General features: G+C 35.8%; 1 protein-coding gene across 2 annotated transcripts in view; it reads right to left on the reverse strand.

Moving 5' to 3' along the window:
• LOC150099526 (uncharacterized) overlaps positions 1–13,099 on the reverse strand; it is a 119,987-nt gene that overhangs the window by 69,461 nt on the left and 37,427 nt on the right. The gene's annotated exons all lie outside the window — the stretch shown is intronic.

Here is a 13,099-nt window from a genome sequence, read left to right on the forward strand (position 1 = left end):
CATGGAGGAAAGAGTGCTGTAAAAGGAATTAGAGATGATAAAGTTGACATGAAAACAGGACGAAAAGATATCTTTTCTTTGAAGTACATGGAGTAATTACTTCGATAAATTGCTAAATGAAACAAAGCAGTGATAAAAGGATAGAACAACACGGTGGTAAAAAACACTAACCAGGTATGCAGTCATCAATATATATCCATACTTGAATTAGAAAAAGCATCAAAAGTCTGAAATGTGGAAAGACAGCAGGAGTAGATGATATTTGACCAGAAATGCTCAAGTATGGAGGTATAAAAGTCTTACAGTGGCTGCACTGCATAGTTCAGAAGGCCTGGGTAGAGGGATGAACAAATTCCAGATGAGTGGAGTAGAGCTCTCATAGTACCCATATATAAAAAGGGAAATAAAACTGAATCTGAGAATTACAGAGGTATTTCATTACTGAGTGTTCCTGGTAAGATTTATGCAAGTATACTTGTGAAACTGTTGAGAAGGATTGTGAAAGAGAGGCTTGGTGAAGAACAAGCTGGATCAGATTTTCACTTTATGACAAATAGTTGAGAAATCATGGGAATATAACAAAGATCTGTATTTAAGTTTTGTAGATCTGGAAAAGGCATATGACAAGGTGCCAAGAGAGAAACTATTCAAAACGCTACAGTCATATGGTGTCAATGGGGCATTATATCAAGAAATACTTAGTCTTTATTTGAGTTGTAAGTCAGCAGTTAGAATTGAAGGAAGTACAGGAAGGTGGTTTAATGTTAAATCTGGTGTCAGACAAGAATGTACATTATCCCCTCTGTTATTCATTATCTATATGGATCACATTATGAAGGAAAGTGGTATTAAACCTAATATCAAATTTAGAGATGTAAATCAGCTCTTTGCTTTGTGCAGATGATGTTATACTTCTAAATAAATCCAATACAAGTCTGCAAGATTCCCTGACTAAAGTGAATAACTGTTGTAATAGATATGGTATGAAGGTCAGCATTAAAAAAATAAAGACAATGAAAATAGGCAGAAACATTGAAAATATCAACTGCATTGCAAATGGAGAACCTATAGAAGAAGTAAAACATTTCAGCTACTTAGGCGTGATTTTTAGTGACAATGGTAAATTAAATATGGAAATAGACAACAGAATCAACAAAGCTGATATGGTAGGAAGTCAATTGAATAAATTTCTATGGAATAAGAGAGAAATTAGCCAAAACACTAAATTTATTGTATACAAGACACTTTTGTTACTTTTTTACACAGTTTACTTTTTATAATACAGCAACAGCTGAGTTGGATAAAGGAAATGGCTACACGATGATTATGCAAAGGCATTTGACAGAATACCATATGAAACTCTGTTACACAAATTAGAACAAATGGGGATGAATATGACACTGTTCAGGTGGATAAGAGGATGGCTGCTGGACAGATATCAAAAAGTGGTATATGGAGAGCCAAATCACGGTGAAAACAGGTGACTAGTGGTGTGCCACAAGGTTCAGTGCTGGGACCATTGCCATTTAATTTGTACATAAATGATACAGATAATAACCTGATAGGAAATATTCAGTTTTTTGCTTATGATTCAAAATTAGTTGAGTAATAGCAAATCAAGGCAATCCAGATAACTTGCAGGACAATTTAAGTAGGCTGTCAGTATGGGCAAAAGTTAATGGATGTCAGTTTGATGTCTAGAAATGTAAAGTTATGCATTTTGGAATTTAGTAAGTTTAGTCAGTGAAGGGGGTGGTGAGTGACTGCTTCGTGTATCTTACAAGATTTAGAGGAGACTGATACAATTACCAACATCAAGTCAGTAACAATGAATATATCTATAGAACATGCAGAGCATAGCAGAAACTGAACACCTATAGGACAGAAGATGGAATCGACTAGTGAAGAACAAATCACTATTCAATTAATTTTTTTATTATTATTCTTTTAAAAAATATTTTTATGTGACTCCTACACAGAAGACTGCAAATCTATATTATATTATTACTATGCTTTGGATCAAGATTTAACAATGTGGGATTTGCAGATGACATTGTTATTATTGAAGAAGACAAAAGAGAACTACAAAAAACATTGAGAATGTTAAATGAGAAACGGAAGAGATTTGGACTTGCTATGAACTTGGATAAAACAAAGACAATGGTATTTGGTGAGAAGAACATGAAACAAAAGATACAAGTGGATGGAATTGATATAGAAAATGTAGAACAATTCATATATTTGGGAAGTAAAATGACATGATTTGGACTGTAAAAAAAGAAATAAAGATCAGGATTGCAAAGGGAAGAACAAATCTGAAGGCCATGGATAACATCTGAAAAAGTAAAGCAATCAGCCTACAAACGAAAAAACTAAGAGTACTAGAAACATGCATCTTTAGCGGTGTACTGTATGGATCTGAAACATGGGTAATACATAAGGAAGAAAAAGAATTTTGGCATTTGAAAGAACTTGTTACAGGAAGATTCTAAGAATAGGATGGGTACAGAAAATCACAAACAAAGAGCTCTATCAGAAGATACAACCAAAGGAGAATATAATGCAGAAGATTATACAACTGAAGCTGCAATTATTTGGACACATCTACAGAATGAGTGAGGACCAGAAGATAAAGACAATCGTGTTTGGTATCATGGATGGAAGACATAAAAGACTGGTGTGGAATTGGTTTACAGAAACTGCAACACTGTACACTGGACAAAGAAAGGTGGAAGAAGATAGTGAAGGAGGCATCAGACACCAACAGGCAGTGAGCCCATGATTCGTGATGATGTGGATAGGCTAATGGTATGTGTTTTTAAATTATTTTTAGATTTTATTACTTTTTATATTTATTTATTTTCTGCCTAATCGAGAAACAAGTTTCTAGGAATTTTTTTAAATTTTTCAAGTCACTTCAGGTCACCAATAAAGTGGGAAGTGGCTTCACACTAGGTGACAAAATTCATCCCCTACATAAAGACATTTACAAACATCCATGCCGTGGTAAAATTCCAACTCACATTCTGCTGGTTGGAGAGTGGGTATACTAACCACTTGGCCAACCAGGCCAGCTCTCTTGTAATACCGAGTCAAGGATTTTTAGAAAGCACTTAGAACAAAGTAATACCTCCTCAGCATGTACTTACTTTCATGCATGCTGAAGAGGCAATACTGTGTTATGATTATATCAAAAATCTGAGAGAATGAACAGATTATCCAAGGAAGAGAAACTTCATTTTGTCTAGAGATCTGATAGTGCTGAAAGTCAAGATTACTGTTGCTGAAGTTAACATTATTAGATCCTACTGAAGAAACCTGAGATGAGAATTTAGTGTTTTAGGAGTAGTAAGTTTTATAACTTTTGTGAATTTGTGTAGCACAAGGCATTTCTAAAATGAGAAAGACTGTAAGTGTACTGTATCAGCAAAACTGCAGAATGGAGATCATTGATATGCAGAAGAGAGTAGGTAAAAGAATGAGGCTTTGTAGTGGGTAAGAATTAGCTGAAAAGTTTGAGAATAAAGATCTGTTTATCATCACATGTGAGGATGGTTCCATAAGTTTCCGGCCTAAGTTTTAGAGGTGATAAAAAGGAAACAACTGTCACTTTTCAACACAATCTTCTTTTACTCCAACACACTTTTCGCATCTTCGAATTAACATTTCTATGCCCTTGAAAAAAATAGTCTGTACTTTTGTCTGCAAAATGGCCTAAAACTGCATCTTTCACCTCATCGTCATCTGCAAATTTTCTTCCTCGAAGGTCTTTCTTCCTGCATCTGGGCTGTATGGTGGGCATTCAATCTCCTGAAAGCTACAGTCCTTTGCTGCAGCCTTTGCAACAATAGACATATAGACTGGAGCATTGTTGTGAAGCAGGCAAATACGACTCGGCATTCCTCATCTCTTTTCCTTTATGGTGTCGAGCAGTTTGTGCAGGAGTGAAGCTAATATTCTGCATTCACGGCGGTATTTCTTTCCTTGAAGTCAATCAAGAGAATTCTCCAGCAATCCCAAAAGATTGTTGCCATGATCTTGGTGGATTGAGTGACCTTGGCTTTTTTTGCCAGTGCTTCACCTGGTTTGTGCCACTCCACGAATTTTCTTTTGGAAAGAGGATCATAATAAAGGATCATGGTTTCACCCCTGGTGACAATGAATTCCAGCACTTCTCTCTGATTCCCTTGACAAAGCTCTAAAAACTTGTGGAAACAGGTCATACGATGCTCCTCCTTAATTGAAGAGAGAAGTCGGAGCACCCACCTTGCACTAACCTTCGTCTTGTGAATGATACGAAAAACAGTTGTTATAGAAAGCCCCAACCTTGCTGAGATTTCTTCGATCTTCAGTCATCTATTATTGAGCAGGTCCTCCTCAAGAAGAGACATTTTCCTCAGTCATCACTTCCATAGGCCAACCATCATGAGGATCATCTTCGATGCTCTCTCTTCCTAGGCGAAACTGTTTAGCCCATTTCTTCATGGTGGAATGTGAAGGAGAAGCTTTCCCATAAACCCCATCCAATCGCTGTTTGATAGCACTTGGAGAAAGCCCTTCTTTGATGAAAAACTTTATCACAGTGCGGCACTCAATTTTTAACATTACAGCCATTTAGCATGCCATGTGTTAGTCAGACAAGTGCCTCCAATTGAATGATGCAGGTACAGAGTTGAAACCGGTATGCTAACCTCCCTGATGGTGCTATCTGCCATTCATCAAGTTCTATCTGCCATTCATCAAGTATTATTTTACTTAATAAATCACTATGTCAAAGCTGATCAAGTGTTTTAATATTATTCAAGTCAAAAAACCAACCAACCACTTGGTTTCTCCACAATTTTATGTGGCACTTGTCCAAAGGTGGGTAACATAAGTTTGTACATATCCTATTGATAGTGGCGAATACATATCAGAGATTGTTTATTATTTGAGAGGTTTCCAGGTAGTATAACAGTCAACTGTTAATGGATTCCTTCATTACTTTAGCATCTCACCATTTTTGGAATAAGATGGATATAAACTAATTTTTAAGCTTTAGGATAAAAGGGTAACACAAAACGGGAATGAATTCTGAAACAGAGCAAAACTTTGAAATTAATCGGAAATCCATCAGGATGTCTTTTTGATATCAAGATTGAAGAAAACTCTTCTGATCCCTTTCTGGCAAAAAATTAAAGGGGCACTGAATGTTGTGAGTTCTGAAAGGAAGACAGACAGATCATCACAAGAATTATGGGAAAAGTAAGAAACCAAAAGTCTCATTTGCTACCATTCCTCACAAAAAGACAGAAGACTGCCTTATTTTTGTGAGCAATGATAGCAAATGAGATGAAAATAAGATCAGATCTGCTTAATTTTTTATGATGAAGTAAAAGGAAATAGACCATGGCTAGGATGTGATTTAATTGTATTTTAACAAAAATCTTTTCATCATGTTCCAAATAAGACCAAATATAGTGATTAAAATGCACCAACTAGATATTGATGATCACCTAGTGAGATGCTTAACAAGTGATATCTGTCCAAGATAGATCATATTACTCCATGATCCCAGTCATAGGATCATGGATATATAGGGTGCAATTTGTAAGTTGTATTCTTTAATTACTTTGTATATAATTGATCTCTGTTCATGATCTTTGTGAAGAGGATCTAGAGGTGAGTGACCAAGATGGTGAGTAGTCTGTGGAATTATCCCTATAAATAGATTGAGGCTGCAGAGGAAATGGTCTATAATTTCAATAAATATGATCGATAGTGGATTGACTAACCTTGAGATATATTCTGCTTACCACAGAAGGACATAATATCATCCCTACTGCAAATCATATTCACTGCCAAATGATTTAAAACATCAATAATTCCCTCCTTCTGCATTAATTAAGTAAATCTTCCTCTCCTGAATGATCAGTGTTACATATATTGGACTTCTAATGGGCAGGTGATGCACAATATACAGCCTCTCCATCAGGTCAACCCTGCCTTCCTATGATGTGAAAAGTAGCTCTGGCAAACCCAGCAAGAATTTCCAATGCAAAAGGATACCTTCTTAGTTGAAAGAAATGCTAACTAGATCCACTAAGTGGTAAATGACTTTCATCAGCTAGTAAAATACCACCATCTGGTCTTATTGGAAGTAGTCAATGTGTTTGACCTCCAGAGCAGGAGGTTCCAGTTTCTCTCCCCTCCCCCCACACCATCCCTGTCTTCTCCATACCTTTCAAGGGCATGCAAAACATACTTAAACACTCGGAACCTTCTCTATTTTAAAGATACATCAGCAAAAAAAAAAAAAGATAGACCAAGTTAATCATACAAATTATTCCAGAATCTCTAAAAAATCTCACTTGCACATCTGAGCATTAATAGCAATGTGAATATCATTCATATCACTTACAGTCACATCCAGACTACACCTCTTACTTCTGACAGAAACCCAAACTGAATCTAGATCCACTACCGACCATCTCCAATGCCAAAACACTTCAGAATTCTTTTTGCCACAAAGAGATGGCATCTGTGCTTTGTGAGATCTGACAGTACTTGCCAGATCTAACAAAGTGACTATTGAAAGTATTTTTCACTTTGTTATTCTATAAGTTAAAGATGCCAAGAAATTATATTTTGGGTTTTATCCTTTATCCTTTGCAAACAGTTTGTGCATGAAGTAACTTCATGACTGGGATACTTGTATATAGAGCTAATGACTTCACATCAATTGCTTTAATATCCCATAATGCAAGGCACATATCTTTAGACATGTATGCTATTGCCCCTTCCATAACGCATAGCATTATACATGTCCATAAGGATATGTGCCTTGCATAATGAGATATTAAAGCAATTGATATGAAGTCATTAGCCTCTATATACAAGTAGTCCAGTCATGAAGTTATTTCATGTTCAAGCTTTGTTTGCTTACACTAGGATAAAGGATGAAACCAAGAATATAATTTCTTGATATCTTTAATTTAGAGAAAGTGACTATTTAGAATGCACTGCTTCTGACTTCCTCAGGCTCAAGGTTTTCTTGTCCTATTTAGTAATATTCATCTACTGGTCTCCAAACCACTCTGACCTCAACACCTTCCTCTCCATGAAGCCCAATCATCTGCAATCTAAGCTATCCAAATAGTGGGATCATCTTCCTAGGTGACCTTAATGTTCACAGTTTCAATCTATTGTCTTTTCTGACACGAATGACCAAATTGAAGGAGTTGCAGACGTATCTGTTATGAGCAATGACTTAACATAAATCGTATTGAATTCCTGATAACCCTCTTCACTTTCCCAATACTTAGTGCTGTTAATACTCCATTAAACCTCCAATATGATAACCTGGAAATCAACCAACAAGTGGTCATTAGCAAGCCCCCAGAAATGCCACTAAATTTACTGGTCATTAAAAAAAAAAAAAATACTCGCTTATAGTATGTATTGTGGTAAAAATTGTGGTCAAATTGGTGTGTGTGTGTGTGTGCACGTGTGCATGCATACACACCAATTTCAAATTATGTGCAATAATTTGTAAAATTTCACATCTCTCTCTCTCTCTCTCTTTAATTTTACCATGATTCCATTGTTTATTCCCAGCATCTTACATGCTACTTCTTTTCCACTGTCTGCTAAGCAATTACTACTATACCATGATAAGAACTTGTTCATTTCACTCTTATCTATCAATTAAAGTACGCTGCAGCTGAGCTTCTGACAGAAACTCAAGAGAATTTGGAGAGAATTCTGTAAACAAATGCTTCTTCCAAGTTTTATATATGCATTTAATATAATGGATGAATTTCTCCTCATTTGAAAATCAGAAGATGCACCTAGAAGAAGGTACTGGAATCTTTGATTTTCTGTTTGCTTACACTACTAATTTTTGTTTAATGACATCAGCAGTAACAGATACAAATTTTTTACATTTCATGTCTCATTTTGATACTGTTTTGCTAATGGGCATATGAGTTTTTGAATTCAGTAAATGGCTTATTGAATTCAGCTTTACAACAAGCTGTATTAAAAAGGTACTTCGGGTGTACAAACATTTTAGAATCCATCTTTCAATGGAAAGCAGCTAGAGATGTTTTCCAGGCAATTTTTTCTTCCTTTTTTTTGTAAAAACTGAAGTCTCATGAATCACAAAACGTAAATGTTTCCACTATGAAAGAGCCTTGAAAAACTGAGAGTAATCTAGAGTTTCTGATTAGCAGTCTTAGGATATTCTTTGTACATTACAGAATGCAACTTTGTCTTTGTGGAACAACTGCTTGAATTCCTTGAGCCATTTGTCTTGAAAGCATGTCTTGATTGTTTTTAGTTGATAAGACAACAGAACTCTTTTCTCCAGTGTTTTTAATATTCTAGTCCCTTACCTTTACATTCGGTTTCACACTTCACAAAACAAAAAGGTGTACTTTGCATTTCCTTTCATTTATTGTCCATAATGAGAGGTGAATTTATATAACTTAGCTATAAATATAATTCAGTAGGAAAGACAAATAAGTTTATGCAAACAACAGAAAATGGCCTATTGGCAATAGAGCAAACTAACTTTTCATGATGTGATATCAATAACATAATCGGTCTGACTTGTCCTTCCAAGGTAAGGTAATTGTGTTTTTAAAATAAAAAACACAATTACCTTACAAAAAATCCTTTTCACATCATGTACGTTCAAGTATATAATTACACTCAGCTAAATTCATGTTACGAATTGTGAAAATAAGCTCATGCCAATACTACATAATAACTGCATACCTATTTATGGTATCTAATAGCACCACAATATCTAAATGGGAGGGTAAAAATCCAAGTCACACCTCCACGTGGTGCCCCTTGGGTTGGGTAAATTCCTAGTAGCCTAACATGACTGGTAAAACATATTAGGGCCAATCACTCAATATGTGGATATTAAATTATTACATGTTGAAAGTTTATTTTTCACTTGGTTAGAGTATAATAAATTTAGCTTAATCCTTTATCCAAGTGTGAGCAAACAAAGTTTGCGCCTGAAAGTATCTTCAGGACTGGGGTAAGGTGGTACAACACCAGGGCACTCCTTGCAAAGGTGGAGCAAGCTACCACCACTCCTATCTCAGTATCTCCAATAATGCAAAACCCATCTCCTTGCTGATATGTCTAATGTTATGCATTAAGGGAAGGGCCACAACCCAGACTAGTTTCAACCTTTATTGAGGTCTCTTCAGTGGGAACCAGGCCCAAGTGGAGATACCAGGCAGAAGCATTAGCAGGTCATCTCTACCTATAGGAGTTGTCAAATGGTGTGCCACCCATTTTTAATAAATTACTCTGGATTTAGAGAAAAATGTTGAAAGTTTATTTTTCACTTGGTTAGAGTATAATAAATTTAGTTTACTCCTTTATCCAAGTGTGAGCAAACAAAGTTTGCGCCTGAAAGTATCTTCAGGACTGGGGTAAGGTGGTACAACACCAGGGCACTCCTTGCAAAAGTGGAGCAAGCTACCAACACTCCTATCTCAGTATCTCCCATAATGCAAAACCCATCTCCTTGCAGATATGTCTAATGTTAAGCATTAAGGGAAGGGCCACAACCCAGACTAGTTTCGACCTTTATTGAGGTCTCTTCAGTGGGAGCCAGGCCCAAGTGGAGATACAAGGCAGAAGCATTAGCAGGTCATCTCTACCTATAGGAGTTGCCAAATGGTGTGCCACCCTTTTTTAATAAATTACTCTGGAGCTCCCACTGAAGAGACCTCAATAAAGGTCGAAACTAGTCTGGGTTGTGGCCCTTCCCTTAATGCATAACATTAGACATATCCGCAAGGAGATGGGTTTGGGAGATACTGAGATAGGAGTGTTGGTAGCGTGCTCCACCTTTGCAAGGAGTGCCCTGGTGTTGTACCACCTTACCCCAGTCCTGAAGATACTTTCAGGCACAAACTTTGTTTGCTCACACTTGGATAAAGGATTAAACTAAATTTATTAAATTACAAAAGGAAACAAGACAATATCAGCTGCTTCCACACAGACTTGTGCCTCAACTGCTGATACAGTTACTATGCATACCAAGGATCAAAGCCTTCCAGGAAGTTCTTGGTTGAATAAAAAGGTATAAGAAACCATGATAAATTAAATTATGGAAATCTAATCTCAACTTCTCAACATATAACATATGGACTCTCAAGAAAACTGGAAAATTTTTTGAGCTACTGAGAGGAGCAGAAAAAGTCAACATAGACATTATATGTATACAAGAGCATAGATGGAGAACTGACAATCATGAAATGAATGAAACATCATCAGCTGACAAAAAAATGGAGATTTATTTATAACCAGCAAACAACAACAGTACTGGAGAGGATAATGTTCAAGAAGGAACTAGCAGAAAAAGTAACATCAATTGAAAAAGTGTCTGAAAGAATTCTCCTCATAACCATAAGTACCAACCCAAAACTGACAGTAATATCCACATATGCACCTACAGAATGTACTCCACTAGAAGACAAAGACTTTATAAAGATCTTTCTGAAACTGTCATGAACATCCCAGTTCACAATGGCACAGTCATTGGTGGCGATTTTAATGCCCAAATTGGTAAAGACATCGTACGTATACTTATCATGAAACCACGAATAACAATGGACTTTCTTTTATGAACTTCTGCAATAGCCATAACATGGTAATCACCCAAACCAAATTTTCTCATCCAAAAGGAAGACTATGGACCTGGGAACATCCATATGGTTCTCATTCCCAAATAGACCACATCCTTATCAATTCAAAGTGGATCAGATCAATCAAGAACTGTTGAGCATATAATACGGTTGAACTAAACTCTGACTACAGAATAATTAGTGCTCACAATCTTTCACTAAAAGCCTCTAAAAATAACAGGCCTAAAAAGAAACAATACAACTGGGACAAACTAAATAACCCACAAATTGCAGCATCTTTCCAATAGCACATTAGAAGACCTGGTGTTGTACCACCTTACCTCAGTCCTGAAGATATTTTCAGGCACAAACTTTGTTTGCTTACACTTGGTTAAAGGATTAAACCAAATTTATTATAGTCTAACCAAGTGCAAAATAAACTTCCAACATTAGAAGACAATATGGAAAACATTCTTAAAGATCCAGTTAATGAAAAGTATAAGAGTATCATTAAAGCAATAAACATAACATCCAGCAAAATTCTTGGAAACAGCAACAATAAAGACTCACTGGATTATCCCTGAAACTGAAAAATATACAGATGAAAAAAATAAAGCAATGAAACTCTACTGCTTAAACAGGAATGAAATAAATAAAGATAAATTAGACATTTTAAATAACAAGGTCATGAACTAATGATCAGAGACAAAGAAAATCAAATAAATACTGCAAGGAACTTGAAAATTATAATAAAACTGGGGATACTAGAAACACTTTTCAACTGATAAATTATATCTGTTACTACAAAACAAAAAGTAATGGAAATATTTCTATTTATATGACAAAAAAATAGTAGACAGTTATCAGTAAATTCAAACTTGATGAAAGAATAGAGAAACTACTTTCAAGAATTACTGAATGTTGATAATCTCCAACATTCAAGTCAGCTAAGCAGACTTGCATCTAACCACCGCTCTACCAATAAATTGTGAAGACTTCACTGAAAAGGAACTAAAAATAGCAACAGATAAAACCAAAGCAGGAAAGTCCCCAGGGATTGATGGAATCAGAGCAGACGCTTTCAAAAATGCTGGGTATAATACATATTCCAATCTCCATGCCATAATGAATCAAGCTTTAAACACTGGAATAATGCCTCAACAATGGAAACAAGGCATTATTGTCCCTATACCTAAAAAGGGCAGTCTTAATAGAATGGATAACTACAGGGGTATTACTTTGCTATCAACCACAGTTAAAATCTACAATAGGATAATACTCAATAGAATAGAACCTTACTTAACACCACTTTTAAGAAAAAACAGCTAGATTTCTAAAAAAACGATGCACACAGAACAGATATATTGCATCAGAAGAATCATAGACGGTTCATGTGATAAAATCTTAACACTCATTTTAACCTTTATAGACTTCAAAAAAGCCTTTGACTCCATTAACAGAGAAGCAATGTTTAAAATACTCAGCTTCTATGGTCTACCCTCAAAACTCATACAACCAATCTCAGCGCCTTATAAAGATTATAATGCTACAGTAATCTTTAAAACAAAAAACGTCTGAATCCTTTCCGGTGACAACAAGAGTCCTGTAAGGTGATGTACTAGCACCTTATTTGTTTTTAGTATGCTTGAACTACATCTTAAGGACCATCAATACAGAAGATCTTGGTTTTAACATTAGAACATCCACCCACATCATGCAAATAACTGATCTTAGCTTTGCTGCTGATGTTGTACTTATTGATACAGAACCAACAAATGCACAAAACATCTCAGTCTACTAGAGGCACAGGCTAAACTTATTGGTCTGCATATCAACATCCAAAAGTCCAAAGTATGCTCAATAGGTTGTGAAGACTCAACAATAAACCCTTAGAAAGAGTAAAGGACTTTCAATACCTTGGATCGTACATCAGCAATACAGAAAATTATATTAGAAAACGTAAACAGTTGGCTCTAGTCTTCCATAACAAACTCTGCCCCATCTGAAAATCATCATTAATATCATTAAAGACAAAATTAAGACTACACCATGCAACCAGTAGAACCATCTTCTTGAATGGTTCTCAAACCTGGACAATAAGCACCAAAAAAACTACAGATCTAATTAACTCCTTTGGAACCACATGTCTCAGACTGATCCTTGGATAAACTTGGATGGACCGTGTCACTAACTCTGGCTAAGCAAGAACCACTTGTCAATATAGTCAAAAAATTGCAACTCAGACATCCTGGAGTCTCACCCTTTTTAGAATCTCTCATCCTGTACAAACCAGAAGATGGTAATCACAGTAGAGAAAGACCATGTAAACAATTTTGACAATACATATGTGAAACCATCAGTAGGCTGAACTGTAAAACTCCATCTGACATCTACCATTTAGCTCAAGATAGAGAGACTTGGAAGACCATAATTTGCAATACTTAATTTTTAATATAAATCTC

This window comes from Typopeltis vanoorti, chromosome 14 (genome assembly GCF_054136105.1).
Source record: "Typopeltis vanoorti isolate ZY-2024b chromosome 14, IOZ_Tvanoo_1.0, whole genome shotgun sequence".
Classification (NCBI taxonomy): domain Eukaryota; kingdom Metazoa; phylum Arthropoda; class Arachnida; order Uropygi; family Thelyphonidae; genus Typopeltis; species Typopeltis vanoorti.